This window comes from Pyrgilauda ruficollis, unplaced genomic scaffold (assembly GCF_017590135.1).
Source record: "Pyrgilauda ruficollis isolate IOZ18807 unplaced genomic scaffold, ASM1759013v1 scaffold3, whole genome shotgun sequence".
In the NCBI taxonomy this organism is placed as follows: domain Eukaryota; kingdom Metazoa; phylum Chordata; class Aves; order Passeriformes; family Passeridae; genus Pyrgilauda; species Pyrgilauda ruficollis.
The window spans coordinates 1596841-1611345 of NW_024524377.1; the positions used below are offsets into that span (position 1 = coordinate 1596841).

At 38.5% G+C, this 14505-nt stretch overlaps 1 protein-coding gene across 11 annotated transcripts in view; it reads left to right on the forward strand.

Moving 5' to 3' along the window:
- The window catches only part of GTDC1 (glycosyltransferase like domain containing 1), a 197797-nt gene that overhangs the window by 18541 nt on the left and 164751 nt on the right, over window positions 1–14505 (forward strand). For all 11 annotated transcript variants that reach the window (XM_041473204.1, XM_041473196.1, XM_041473192.1 and 8 more), the window contains one exon: window positions 3235–3423. The gene's annotated coding sequence lies outside the window, so the exon portion shown is untranslated. The remainder of the gene's footprint in view (window positions 1–3234; window positions 3424–14505) is intronic.

Here is a 14505-nt window from a genome sequence, read left to right on the forward strand (position 1 = left end):
TATCACAGAATTTGCATAGTTATAGTGCTGGTGACATCGTATCTCATACAAAGAACCCAGGGACCTGATACAATATCAGTAAAACTGTCTCCTAGGTATGATTCAAACAGTTTTATTAGCAACATATGGGGTATGAAGGAGCCACAGAGGGTAGTTTTGAGTGTAAGGGTGCTGGCCTATCTTTTTCAGCTTGTAATTATATCAGTCCTCTTCTGTGGCATTATTTGTTGCTGCTCTGGGATTGCAGAAAAAATAACTACTAATATGATGACACAAAGGATCAGAATAAATTATAATTGTTGACTTTACAAGAAATTCATTGGCAAAAAGGCTTACTGTCCAAAGCTTGGATGTCATTTCTGGTGCAGCTTCAGAGCTAAGCCACTGCATTAAATAATATAGTTTTGAAAGTGTTAGGGTTTTCTGGCAACCTTATCCTGCTGTATTGGATGCTTTTGTGATCTGACAGATACAAGGAAGAAACTTTTTGGCTGCATTTTGGTTTTTAATCTTAAGCTAAAGAAGAGCATTTTGTTTAATTGATAGTGGGATACTGAACTCTTGTTCCCCAAATGGAACATATTCTAATTAATCATCTTGAAATAAAGAGTTCATAATTTAAATTATGACATTAAAAACTTGCGAAAATATAATTAGAAAATTACAGTAGTGCTCTGTTTAGTTGGACTTCTTAAAGTCATGAAATATAAAAAAAATAACTTCTGCATGTTGTAAAAACGATAAAAGTTTGGGGTTTAATGTTGCTGCCAGTTGGCTGAAGAGCCATAGTGTGTATGTAGCTCTTAAAGAAAAATAGTATTTGACTACTTCCAAGATATTTTTTTAAAATCTGTGTGTTTTAAAATACTGGGCTGAGCAACTTCTCTGCACAAGAGCCTGTGTAGGGAATTGAGACTGTTATTTGGACTTTAGTCAGAGTTACTTCTGAACATTTTTATTCCTCATTGAGGTTCAGCATGGAACAAACAGTCTGGGGCCTCTGTGCTTCTTCACTGATGTGGAAGCATCTTTTCATCTACTTGTTTCCAGTCCATAATCTGTTGATCTTACTGTGGCTGTAATAATACAGTAAATATATAATTTTATGTGGAAGGGATCCTGAGAATTGGTCATCCCTTGTTTTCAGATAGGATGAAACTTTCTTGAATCATTCCTGACTTAATTGCACATTAAACAAGATAGTAATAAAAAAAAGAAATCTAATTTATAATTTAATTGCTAAACTTCTTTCTTAGAGTTCAAGCTCTCTGCTGGCACTTCATAGTTTATGTGAGCTTTTCTGACTTCCAAAAACTTTTGAAGTTAATTGCAGGTGATTGAGGCACTATTTTAACTTGTTCCCACAGTATTCAAGAGTAAAAGACCTCAGACTTTGCCAGTTTGTATTTGTTTTGAAAAATATCCTCTCATCCTGTATCTGCTTTATCTCTTTGGCTGCTTCTACTGGAAGCTCTCACAAATTTGCTGCTGTTGAGAATCTCAAGTTCTGTGAAAACTGAAGTAAAATGGTAATAAGCCTTCTAATTTTGAGAAATAAGTAGAAACATGTAGTGAGACTTGTGATTGAGAAGTGGGCAGATGTCAGCTTGTAGGTGCATAAACATCACAATCTTCTGATCTTTAGTGCAGTTGTCCCCTGGCTCCAGCACAACCAGCTACAGGGTGAAATGGTCATTTCCAGTGTGCCTCAAAGTCAGTTTGCTCTTTAGACATCATTAAGCATAAACTTGTACTGTTTTAATGCAATTTTTTTTGGCCTTTTTAATGCCATTTTGCTTTTTTCATATTTTTTCTTCTTTCCCATATCATTTGTTGTTTGGAATAGAAAGTTCACACCCACTTTGCTAAAGATGGTAAAGGAGTGATTTCTGAAAGTAACTATTAAATAAAAAAAGTTATATAAACATATCTGGACATCACATCATAGGGACTTCAGAGCTGTCTCAGGAGCCTCTAGAGCCACTCATGTTAATTGTTGCATATCTTGTAAATGTGTTTATTTCAAAGTACTGGAAGCCTTCCAAGAAATTTCTGTATTTAAAAGGGCAAAAAGGATGTCACAGTGGATTTAGTCCAGGACAAAATAAAGTAAAGGTTAACTTGGACTTCCATCAGTGAAAGCTTAAAAGCTAAAAATAAAAATAAATGCTGGTCACTATGGTTTTGTGATAGAAGGATTTGTGAGACAAAGCTGATTTTTTTTTTTTTTTATAGGATTGTGTATCTGGCCTTTATTGCTATATTTAACTAATTTTTGAAGTATTAAATCTTTGCAATGCAGTATTTTGATATAAAAACTTAGGTTGTGTGTAGCTGAGACAGAAAACATTAAAAATGTCCTGTTGCTTAAAGTGTAACTTTTAATGAGATGAGAAAGGCCTGCACCTTGTGGTTCCCCAATGTGTTCATGGCCCACTTAATCAGCAGGTTCATTGTGATATAATTTTTGCTGCTTTATTTTTCAGATGATGAAAAGAATCCTGGAGAAATACATCTGCAGTTAGTCACATAGTTTAGTCATCAAAATACAGGAACACTGTAGTTGGGCCAGAAAACCAGGGTGGCAAACCCCACTGTGGGAATACAGGGGTGACACGAGAGGAGGCAGAGCTGGGACAGTTCAGCCTTGAGATGAGTGGGCTCAAGGGCACAAACTGAAATAGAGGAAATTCTGTTACAATGAGAAGTTTTTTTTCTGTGAGTGGCCAAACACTGGAACAAATTGCCCTTGGAGGCTCCGTCTATGGAGATACTCAGAACTGGAGGTGGTCCTGGGGACCCTCCTGTTCTCTGGTTTGGGCAGAGGGTTTGGACTGGTCACTCTCTGGAGGTCCATGATTGTGGGAGCTCCTGTTGTTTGCCTTTATCTCATGTGTGATCTGTCTTCACAGCCATTATTAGACTAAGGAAGGTATTTGGGATAAATATTTTTATGGTGTAATATTGGGCAGTATTTGGATGAATCTTGACAAAATCACTGAATGCTTTGGGTTGGAAGAGACCTTAAAGGTTATCCAATTCCAACCCCCTGCCATGGGTGGGGACATCTTTCACTGGACCAAGTTGTTCCAAGCCCCATCCAGGGGCACTTCCAGGGATGGAGAGACTGCAACCCACCTGGGCAATGTTTAGCCTCTTCTTAGCCTAAAACCATTGGAAAGTTAGACCAGATGAGCTCAAATTCTTTTATTTTCTTCCTCCCACTCTATTTAGATTGAAGAATGCTGCTACTCTCAGGAAAATCACACTTTGAAATCTGTCCATTGGACTGAAGCAGATAGGATGGGTTGGAAGAAACACTGCTCACCACTGAGATCCATAGCCAAGATTCCCAAACTGCTTTGGTGAAGACCTCTGAAGCAGCACCACCTGGTATTTTACTGCTGCCAGTTTTGAATGCAGGTAATAATGCTTCTGAAAAATATGATGTGTTTGTTAGATGAAAAGGGGAGAGAGGCTTGATGGATTTGGAATTCTTGGTCTTATTAGATGTCTACCACTGATTTTTTTTACTCTGCTTGCCCTGAAATGATGGCATTGTTCACATTGTACTTCCAGTACATGGTAACTCTGACAAGGTTACAGGTTTTGGGAATCAAAGGAATCTTTCATTCAAGAAACAATTAGCAACATGTTTCTCTTTTTCTCCTTTTCAATCAAGCCTGGATTCATGTGGTTGTAGCAGAGAGGGGAGATGTGAAGATCATGAATGAAGTATGTCTGTTAACAATTAGGCTGCACCTGTACTTCAAGTAGACTGGCTTGATGTGGCTGTAAAAGAGTGACAGACCTAAGTGAGAACTGGGACCTACAGCAAAATAGGAAGGGGTGACCAAAAATATTTGACCACTCAGATATATATTTATTTACCACCCTGCTGCCTCCCCCCAAAAAATCAACTTATGTTCAAACTAATGGTAGTCAGCAGTGAAATGAGATTGTATGTTATAGTTTTGGTGGGGAAAATGAGTTTCCTGCACACTGATAATTAATTAAATTTGGTTTATCTTCAAGATAAAATGACACTTCAACATAACTTCTGTGCTTCTAAAACTGCCCTAAGCCTGGTCTGTTTAAGGAAACAAGCTGGTGTGACATAGGGTGTGTCAGTGCCATTCCTTCTCTTCTCCCCTTTCTTTTCCAGTAACTTCTGAATTCATCAGGCAACCTGTACTGAATTTACCAGAAGAGTAGGTGCTACAGGAAGTAACAGACTTTCAGCTACTCACATGAAATCCGTGCCAAGGACTCTATATTTTTAAACTGTGAATTCATTTATGATTAATGTTTTAATTATTTGTTTGTGTCCTAATTTCTGCCACGTTTCAAATTTAATTAAATTTGAGATACAGGAGTAAGCAACAAAACTCCAGGCCCTTCCTTCTTTCTCACATTGCTTACAACCACCACAATGCTTTCTCACCAGGGGATTTTGCCAGAGCTCTGATGCCTCTGAGGCTGCTTCTTACAGAAGTAGTCTCATGAATTGCCCAGAGATGAAAGTCACATAACCATAAAGGAGTGTTGTGTTCTGGTGTGTGTCAGCTGGTGGAAGGGGACAGGTAGGACACCCCTGTCCTGAGCTGGGGACAAACAGCCTCATGTGGGGAGAGCAGTGTCTTGGTCTCCCAAGTGGGAGAACTTGATGTGATGAGAGAAAAAAAGAAATGCAGTTCACACAAATATTACATATAGTGTAATTTTTTTACCATAAACTGTAAAAATTTTTACCAAAAACTGTAAAAATTCTATGTTTTGAATTGTTCCTAATGTGCAGCCATCTATGATTTGCATTATATAGGATAAGGTTTTCAAAACTTTGAGTCTTTGAACTGCCATTCAAATGATTGAAACATTCAGGTGCCCAAGTCTCATTGCAACTCCATAGAGTTTTCACCACCTTCTTTGAAAATGGAGCTGGAAGTTACGTGGGTGTTTTTTTTCTAGAATACTTTAATTATGCACAATTTCATCTGGTGTGGAGCACAGGGGAGGCACAGGCACTGAAATACGCTGAGCACAGACAAAGCAATCACAAGCCTGTGGGCAAATGGGTGTTTATTGGGGTGAGTGGAGATCAGATGGACACCACCAGTGCTGCCCTTGGAGGTGACCAACTTCCAGTGTCTCATTATTCCAGGTGTATCCTGGGTAGGTAAACACAACCTGTCCATCTGTGACTCATTTCACAGTTCAGTGTGCAGTTAAGTGACTCCATAAATGTTACTGATTTCCACATGCAGGCTTTGGCACCCAACTGTTATTGTCAAATGTAAAAAAAAATAGAGAGTTGGTGTCAGCCTACCTAATTTTTCAAAATTATTGGAGGCTTACAAATGATAAAGTGTAATTCAACACCAGGAAAGGAAGAAATTTTTCCCTGTGAGGGTGGGGAGGCCCCAGCAGAGGGTGTCCACAGAAACTGTGACTGCCCCTGGATCCCTGGAAGTGTCCAAGGCCAGGTTGGATAGGGTTTGGAGCAAACTGGGATAGTGGAAAGTTTCCTGTGCTTGTCGCAGGGGATTGGAGCAAGCTGTTCTTGAAGGTCCCTTCCAGTCCAAATCATTCTGATATTCTGCAGTTTTCTACTGCTCTGTAGGTTGTTAATGCTAGTTAGTTTTTCTGAATTATGAAAACACAGCACTTTAAAATCTCAGGAATATGTCTTAGTGCAAAGCACAGCAATACCCCGAGCTGAAACAGCAGCAGTGAGGAAGGAGCACAGACACTTGAATTGTGTGGTTACTACTGTGAATGTACCTCAGAGACTAAAATTAGAGCCCTTTCTCACACTTTCCCCATGAAGAAAAGGCAAGTGCAGACCTTGAACTGGTACATGGTTTGTACTCATATCTGTTTATACGTAAGCTGATAGGTTTTTTTTCTGACAACTTAAATTTGAATATTATCTACTGGAAATTTCACAGGATTCCGGTAAACAGGTAATAATTATTTTTAGGTGATTTCCAGTGTAACAGTCATTAACTCACTGTTTCAGCTTACTTGGTGACACTATCTTTTTTTTTTTTTTTTTTTTTTTGGTTAATGAGACAATGTTGGTGTGTAGTTACTCAGATGTTTACTGGGAAACAACAGCTGGATGGGTGCTAGCTGAAACCTGCCACTTCAGCTGGACCAGTATGCTTGATAGGGCCCTGGTGTAGTCAGAATACATCTTGCAGAAGTAAATCTTAAAATGCCAGTTTTCTGTCTTGTATCTTTCATTGTTGGTGTTTGTTTTTTTTGAAATTTTTCATAAATATATTCTTAGAGCAGGGCAATTCTAAGCATGTCTTATGGGCATGCTTACAAACAATTTGAATATGTTGCTTAGGATGGGCTCAAAGATAGAGAAATGTGTGCTTTTATTTATATACAACCCTTCACTTTAGGGATGTTTAACTTCTACTGGCTTACCTTTTAGCAGAATAAGGGTGTGGATCTGTAGGAAGCAGTGTTCTCACTGAGGTAGCCAGTGCAGAAGTCTTGATCCTGGCTCACCTGTAGCATCCAAGTTGTGGAATAAACCCTGGATTTTAGAGTGGAGTAGTTCTGCAGCACTGAAGGAGCTTTCTAGGCCGACTGGTTCATCTCAGGTTAGAATGGAAACTAAAACCCCTCCCTGCATGTAGAGGGGGAAGCCTAAAGAGGAAATAATGACTTAAAATATGCTTTCATCGGCTGTACTGAAAGAAGATAAAGGTGGGGTGGTTTTTTTTTTTAAACTTTTTAATCAGACAAGCTGTGTTTTGTCATGTAGTTTTTTTGGCAATTTAATTATGGCCTTAAAAATGCATAAATGACTGTACAGTCCTAAAAGCATTTGACAAAACCTAATTATGTGTTCTGTGGTCAGCAAAAACTTACTGGTTGAGGTTGCATGTTTTTAGTCTGTGAGGCTATTGGCAGCTGAAAGAGTTGTGTATTTCTATATCTTTTGTGAGGCTGTAATGAAAATGAAGTTATCATTGTGAAGCTTCCAGTTTTGACAGTGAGAATGGCCCTTCGATCTCCGAAGGCTGCTGGATTCTCCATATAAGTTGAAACCATAAACATTTTATGGCACAAGATGAGTTGCTGGGATTCAAACATAAATTTTAGAAAGAAAAAGAAAAGAGTCAATGCCTGCATCCGTGAATGTATTGAATTGCTGCAGTAAAGAAGAGCCATATGGTATTTTGGTAACTTCTGGGCATTGGAAAATTATAGATTACAGGTGAATTGGACCTGCAGACATTCTGTGGGTAGGAATGATTTCATTTTAGTAAAACAGTGCTTTTTGTTCAGCTTGTCTTGTCCAGATTGCAGAAGAATTTTACCTGATTAAGTATTTCTATGTATTAGTCATTGTGGAAGGAGAATGGAGTCCATGACCAAGGGCCAAAACCACAGTCTGTAACTTTCTTTTTTGCCTAGAAGAGCATGCAGGGGAAAGAATATTTTCCTGTTCGTTCTTTGAAAATGCAAACAAAGGAGATTGACATCCTTTTACTCTTTCAGTCAAGTGTCACTCATCCTGAAGTTGTAATAATCAATTCAGAATGGCTACTTACACTTCTTTACAAAATTGGATGAAAGAGCTTTGCAGATAAGTTAAAGACCACAGGAAAAAAAAAATCTCATAACTTCATAACTTTAAACTGAATTACTTGTTTCTTTGAATTGCTTGTTTTTAGTCATGTTGCCATAGGTATCAAAGCAGAGAGCTATTATCATTCCTTTGTAAGGATTGCTGCTGTTTTATATTCACGTTGCAGCAGATCAAAGGATGGGTCTGCAGACATGGAGGGGAAGGTGTGTTGTTTCAAAGATATGGAAACACACCTAGAGTGAGTTGGTCTAGGTACTGAGGATGTGCTGATGACAGCAGCATTGTTTCATTCCTGAAAATCTTTATCTTAGGTGCTAAAGCTTTTTTCTGGGTTTTTTTTAATCTCTGCCAGATAAAACTTACTCAGATGCTGCTGCTCCCTACAATTACAGCTTTGTCTTGCTGTTTGGAAGGACCTGGCTTGTTAACTGCCACTGAGTGTTAGTGGTACATCCTGCTCTTACTGATCTGTGTTCAGTCTGCTTCACCCAACATGATGTCTCCAGCTGAAGTGATTTGCAAAATACTATTGAAACTATTGCCCAGAGAAGCTGTGGCTACCCCATTCCTGGGATTGTCCAAGGCCAGGCTGGATGGGCTCTGGGCAGCCTGGGATAGTGGAAGATGTCCCATGGCAGCCCATGGCAGGGGCTTGGAATGAGATGACTTTTATGGTCCCTTCCAACCCAAAACTTTCTATGATTAGGGCTTTGATACCCTGGAAGAAATCTGAAGACCTGAACATCCTCGGAATGGGGGAATGTCCCAATAGTTTCTGCAGTGATTATAACCAGCTGTGCATCTCCATGTAAGCAGTGTACCAATTACTGTCAGTCTGTGAATTAAGGGGATGTTTTGGTTCAGACTTTGGGAAGACCTTAGAAGTACCTGATGTCTAATGGAGTGTAAGAGAGAGCTGGAGGGGAACTTTGGACAAGGGCCTGGAGTGGCAGAACAAGAGGGAGGGGCTTCACATGGGCAGAGGGCAGGGTTAGATGGGATGTAAGACAGAAATTCCTCCCTGTGAGGGTAGTGAGGCCCTGGCACAGGCTGCCCAGAGAAACTGTGGCTGCACCTGGGTGCCCAAGGCCAGGTTAAATGGGGCTTTGCGCAGCCTGGTCTAGTGAAAGGTGTGCCAGCCTATGGCAAGAGATTTGGAACAAGATGATCTTTAAAGTCCATTTCCACCCAAACCGCTCTGTGATCAAGGAATAAATAGAAAAATTTAGTTTTGGCATCAAAGATAACGTAACGAGTGTTATTGCAACACATACTGAGAAGTTTTGGCTTAACTTTTTGCATAACTTCATACATGTGACTGCCAGTAATTTGAGTGTGAGCCACTCATGTGCCTGATGCTGCTCCCCATCACGAAGAAGTGATTGTTTTATTTATTTTTCAATAAGTGCATCTAGTCAAGTAATAGAAACACAACCTAAACAAGCAGAGCCCCCAGCTCACGCTTGCAAGCAGAGCTGTTGGAACCTGCAGGTATTCTTGTACCAAACCCAGGGTATTTGGGAATGATTATTATTGTTTTTACACTTGTATCTTTTTGTACTGTTTTTATTTAGTGTCATTTCACTAAGTAACAGTTGAGTTTAATCCTAACTTGAAAGACCTGCTTTAAAGCTGCATGCAGTGACTGATTTTCTTTTGAAGACTTGAATCTATTTACAGAATCTCACTACAGTTTTTAACTAACTTCTTTGCAATGTTTTCTTTCAACTTTGGAAATTCATTAGCTGTAACACCACGTGTAAAATGTCTTCAGTCTTTGAACTGATGTTTTATTTAGAAGCCTGGCATATCTGTGAGTCTAAATTAAAAACAAAAAGCCATTTAGTGAGGAAATAGTTAATAACAAAACATTACAAATAGTTTTTTGTAATAGCCTCTGAAGAGGCTGTTAGTTTGCTCAGGAAGTTTTCATTTTCTATAATTTGCTGCCTCATTATTTGTAATAGTGAAACTGCTCCTTACCAATCCTGCCAATCCCTTATATGAAGAAATGAAAGTGTTGTTGGCAGTGCTGGGTGGAAAATACTGAGTTAGGCTTACTGGGCCATATTCTGCATTGAAGTGAAATGTGAGAACCCAGACTGTTGCCTGGAGTGATCATTTTCACAGGATTGCAAACAGGATTTTTAGTATCTTTTTGGAATGGCTGAGACTCTCCAAAGCTTATGACTAAATTTACCTCAAACCTTGATGTCATCTGGCCCAAAATTGAAGTGAAAGAACCTGGAGGTGAGTATTCAGAGCGGCTTCAGGAGCTGCACTGGTGGTGCTGGTGGATAGTGTTCTCTCCCCAGTTGTGTTTTGGGGTAGTTTTTGTTCTGTTATTTCAAGATAGAGATTTTGGTAGTCACTAAACTTATCATGGATGATTGAACTTAAGAATCTTCTTGTTTGAGTAATTATGCTTAAATACTTTTTCCAGTCCCAAAATACTTGCTGCTTTAGTGCCATCAATGCATAAACTCATAGTGGATAAATTTTAAGGTGATTTTGTTTTTAATCAGTCATTAAAAAAACATCAGGAAGATGTTTTAAAAAGTTAAGTAGTGTATGTAAAAAGTTGCTAACTTACTCTTTTTTCTTGTTTTCTAAAGCATCAACATTTTTGTCAAAAAATTGTGTGCTAAGTAACAGGTGAAGCACCTCTCCTACAAGAAAAGGCTGACGGGATTCTTCAGCCTGGAAAAGAGAAACTTCAGGGTGCTATAATTGTGAACTTCCAGTATCTGAATGGAACTTGCAAAATGGAGAGAGACTATTTGTATAGTCATGGAGTGACCAAGGGAGAATGGATTCACACTGATAGAGGACAGAGTGAGATGGGATATTGGGAAGGAATTCCTCCCTGTGAGGGTGGGGAGGCCCTGGCACAGGGTGCCCAGAGAAGCTGTGGCTGCTCCATGCCTGGAAGTGTCCAAGGCCAGGTTGGACAAGTCTTGGAGCAATCTGGGATAGTGGAAGGTGTCCCTGCCCATGGCAGGGGGGTGAGACTGGATGAGCTTCCAACCCAAACCACTCTATGGTTTTGTTGGAACTATTACAGTGAATGATATAAAATGACTGTTTGCAAGTCACATACGTTTTGTAACTGCTGCTTCTTCCTAAGCAACATATTTCAGAAGGTTCAGTGTGCTCTCTTTGAATATAAAGCAGTTTGGTAACACTGGAAATGCTTTAGAGAACAGCAGCGAGTTGTTATATTGAAAGACTTGAAGAGGCAATACATTAGGCTAAAAGCAGTGGCAGTACCTGCAGAGCTCACTGTACGTGCCCTTAAGCAAAAGATAATAATTAGTTGGTTGTATTCCCCTGCAAACCTGCCCAAGTGTCGATGTTTATGAATTGCAAAGATCACCAGCTTGAGCTCTGAGCTGCCAGAATTGTTTATGCCCTTTCAATTTTTAATGTACCTGTAAGATGCTTTGATGAGGGCATTTAATCCAAAGGGATTTGCATGCCATAATCATACCTCTGGTGATTCCAGCACAAAAGTGAGGCTAGTTCTTCAAAATATTGTGAGTGCTAACTTCCACTTCAGTATTAATAATGAACATTAAGAACATCTCCAAAAAAAACCTTCATATTTTGTTGGCCAAACAGGGTTTGCTTGCTTGTGGGATGATGGTCATTAAAAGTGGTGAAGTATCTGCTGTTGGGTAGCCTGAGGAGTGAGAAGTTGCTCACAGCTTGGGGATACCTGCTTTGCTAATTAGTTCATACACATTCAGCTCAGGCAATTTGCACTTCAGTCAAAAGGAAATATTTGACTAGAATTGACTTTCCTTGGCGTTGTGGTACAGTAGGTGCTGCTGCTCTCTTCCCTAAAACCACAGGTGTAAGAATTTTGATTTAAATAAAAATAAAATGTAAATGATAACAGCAAGTTTACACAGAATTAGGAGTATTTTTTTAATGTACAATTTGGAATACATTTAAAAATATAGTTTCTACACACATATATATAATTGTTGAATTTTTACTGTGTGTATTTTAACACACATATACTTAGGCTCCTTAAAGTTTTACCATTTTTTTATTTCAGAAGTCTCAATGTTTCATTGCATATTCCTGTAAATACAGCAAAACTAGTAAAAAATAAGATAAAAAATAGCCTCCTTGTGCCAAATATTCTATGTTTGATGGAGATGTGGTGAGCTGGTGGGTGACCTTGGATTAGCTGAATTTGAGGGGAAAGAAGTAAAATTGTATTTTCTTTTTTTTCGACTGGAAGATGTTAACATGAAATCTTAATATGAAAACTGCTTGAGTTATCAGGTTTGACTTCTGCTTAGCAAAAGAACCATAAATTTCCACTTGGGAATGGAAGGAAATAACGTAACTATTAGTATTAATAACAATTATTTTCCCATCACAGAATTACAAACTTATTTGGGTTGAAAGGAACCTTAAAGACCTTCTAGTTGGTTTTGGTGAGTTTAAATAAAACATTAGGGGGAAAAAAAAGATTATTTGAGTATACATTACCTGAACCATATTTAAGCCAATTTAAATCTGAGTTATCTCCACTGAAGGATAAGAGTGGGAGGAGTTTTTCACCAGGCAAGGCAAAATATCAAAATGACAAATTACAGTAGCTGGGCTGAGGAGATATAGCTAATTCCTGAGCTGCAGAGCAGGTCTCTAAAAGCTGTGGTAAAACTATCCCCAATATAAATACAGCTGGTAATATTTTGGTATAATTCCATTAGTTGTCATGGCTCTGTTCAGGAGATCCCATTGTGCCAGTGTGGGACAGTGCTGGTGGCTTCATGTGGAGTGTGAATATAAAGCTGGGACATGTATGTTCATCATCTTATATAAAACATGCATATGCATATAATACTTGTTTATAAACACCAGCTGGGTAACAGAGTATTATTATGCAATGGCTATTATATAATATCTCAAAATATATAATATAGATTATTCCATGTGAGCCCAGTCCTGGGAGCTCTCATGTGAGTAGGTGCAGCTTGAGGGAGGCTGGCAGAAGCAGACCTGGTGTATTTTTTAGAAGCCTTTGGTTAACAGCAGCCCCATGTTTCAGCCATGTGCTTTTCTGGAAAACAGCCTTTTCTTAGAAAATTTTAAGCCAAGTGGCATTTTACCTTCAGTTCTGTAGCAGATAAGAATTTTTAGATTGCAAGAGATAATGTGTCATGTGTTGGTAGCCTCCATCACAGTTTCTTAGTAAATCTCCTCTAGCAGGTTTTACAAAGCATTAGTTATGATCCATTAATGTAAAATGAGTTAATTTAACTTCAGATATTTCTCAAATGATGGTGTGAGCAGAATCTCTCATCCTGGACTTTCTTCCACTACTTACCTGTTTCTGGTTCTTCAGGTAAAATAAAGTTACTCCTCTGCTCTAATAACTCTACAGAATTCACAACTTGTTTTTTAAATTACCTCTTTTCAAATATAGCTACTTATTTTCTGAACACTTAAACAGAGGGCAGTAAAGTGATTTAATTGTAAAATGCAGCCCTATGCAATACCTTATATTTATTTTACTGATCATTTAATGTAGGTGCTGCTGGGATAATTTGCTAGGTTGGTGAAAACTGAAGGATCTCTGTAAGAAAAACATCTTTTTGTAGCAAAAATTAGTACATAAAGTTAAACATAAAGTACATAAAGTTAATACATAAAGTTAGTACATTCTGGCAAAAGAATTGCCTTACTGTTGTACTTTAATTGAAATTATATGTACAATCCCAGTAACCTTTAGGCAGAAATAAATAAAATCTACAAGTAAAAAGGTTTACACATGCAAAATACAAATTCTGTGGACATAACCGATGCATTGAAGAGCCTGAACAGCTGTTGCCAGAATTCTGTAAGAAAATGATTCCTCAGAGTTGTGAAACATGAAGAGAAGCACTTGTGGAGTCCCACCTAAACTCTGTAAACAGGGCAATTTTTTTCTTCTGCAAGAGGTAAGCATTTGCTGCAGAGTGTTACTACTTCTGTGATAGTTGATTCATCCCTTTGCTATGCAAATTTTAAGTATACAAGGATTCAGTACTTTTATTTAAGAAATATGCCTGCAGGCTGTATTGGTAGGCTTTAGGGAGATATCTGGTTTGGTGTGAAATAAATAGTTGTTCAAAGATCACATGAATTTATGTCTTAGAAGATGAAAAGTGGCGCTGTGAGCATTTTGAGAGCACCCTCCCTATACCCAGCACGTGAGCTCACCCCTTGGTTTTGGTTTTTCAAAGAAACCTCACCAACCTCTTGGAAAATCAGAGCAGCAATTTGGCACTTCAGAAATGCAGGAATTAAGGCTTGACTTTTGAGACACCCCAAACTCTGGGGGTTTGATCCTTGGAGTAAATCCTTGCTGGTCCTGATCGAAGGAGTAGTTGCCTTTGCTCCAGCTTCTGTCTTCAGCCCATTTGAGGGCTCAGCTTTTAATGAAGGGATTTAAATGCCATGTTTCAGGTTTATGTGCTAGTTGTAGGCATCCAAGTCTGCATATTTTGAGTAAAACAGGAGGAAAAAAAACCAAACCTGAAAGCATTGAATGAGAGACAGCTTTGCTATTTACAGTTGGTGTTGAAGATCTTCATCTTGCTAAGGAAGGCAAAGCATTTACTTAGAAGTTATTTGCTGCCTAATATGAGCCACATTTTAATACACAATTACAAAGTTGTAATAGAAATTTAATAAAAATTAGGTTGTAAATCAGCTATTTTATTAATCCCAGCCCCTTTTTATTCTGTTACTGTCAAAAATATTAGTCAACTCCTCCATACAGTGTGAAATTCACTCTTGGTGCAGTTTTACTGTCCTTTCTCTCACCCGGGAACTTTTTTTCTGAAGTATTTTCTGCTGCAGAGGAACAGCATGTTTGGGTAATACTTATT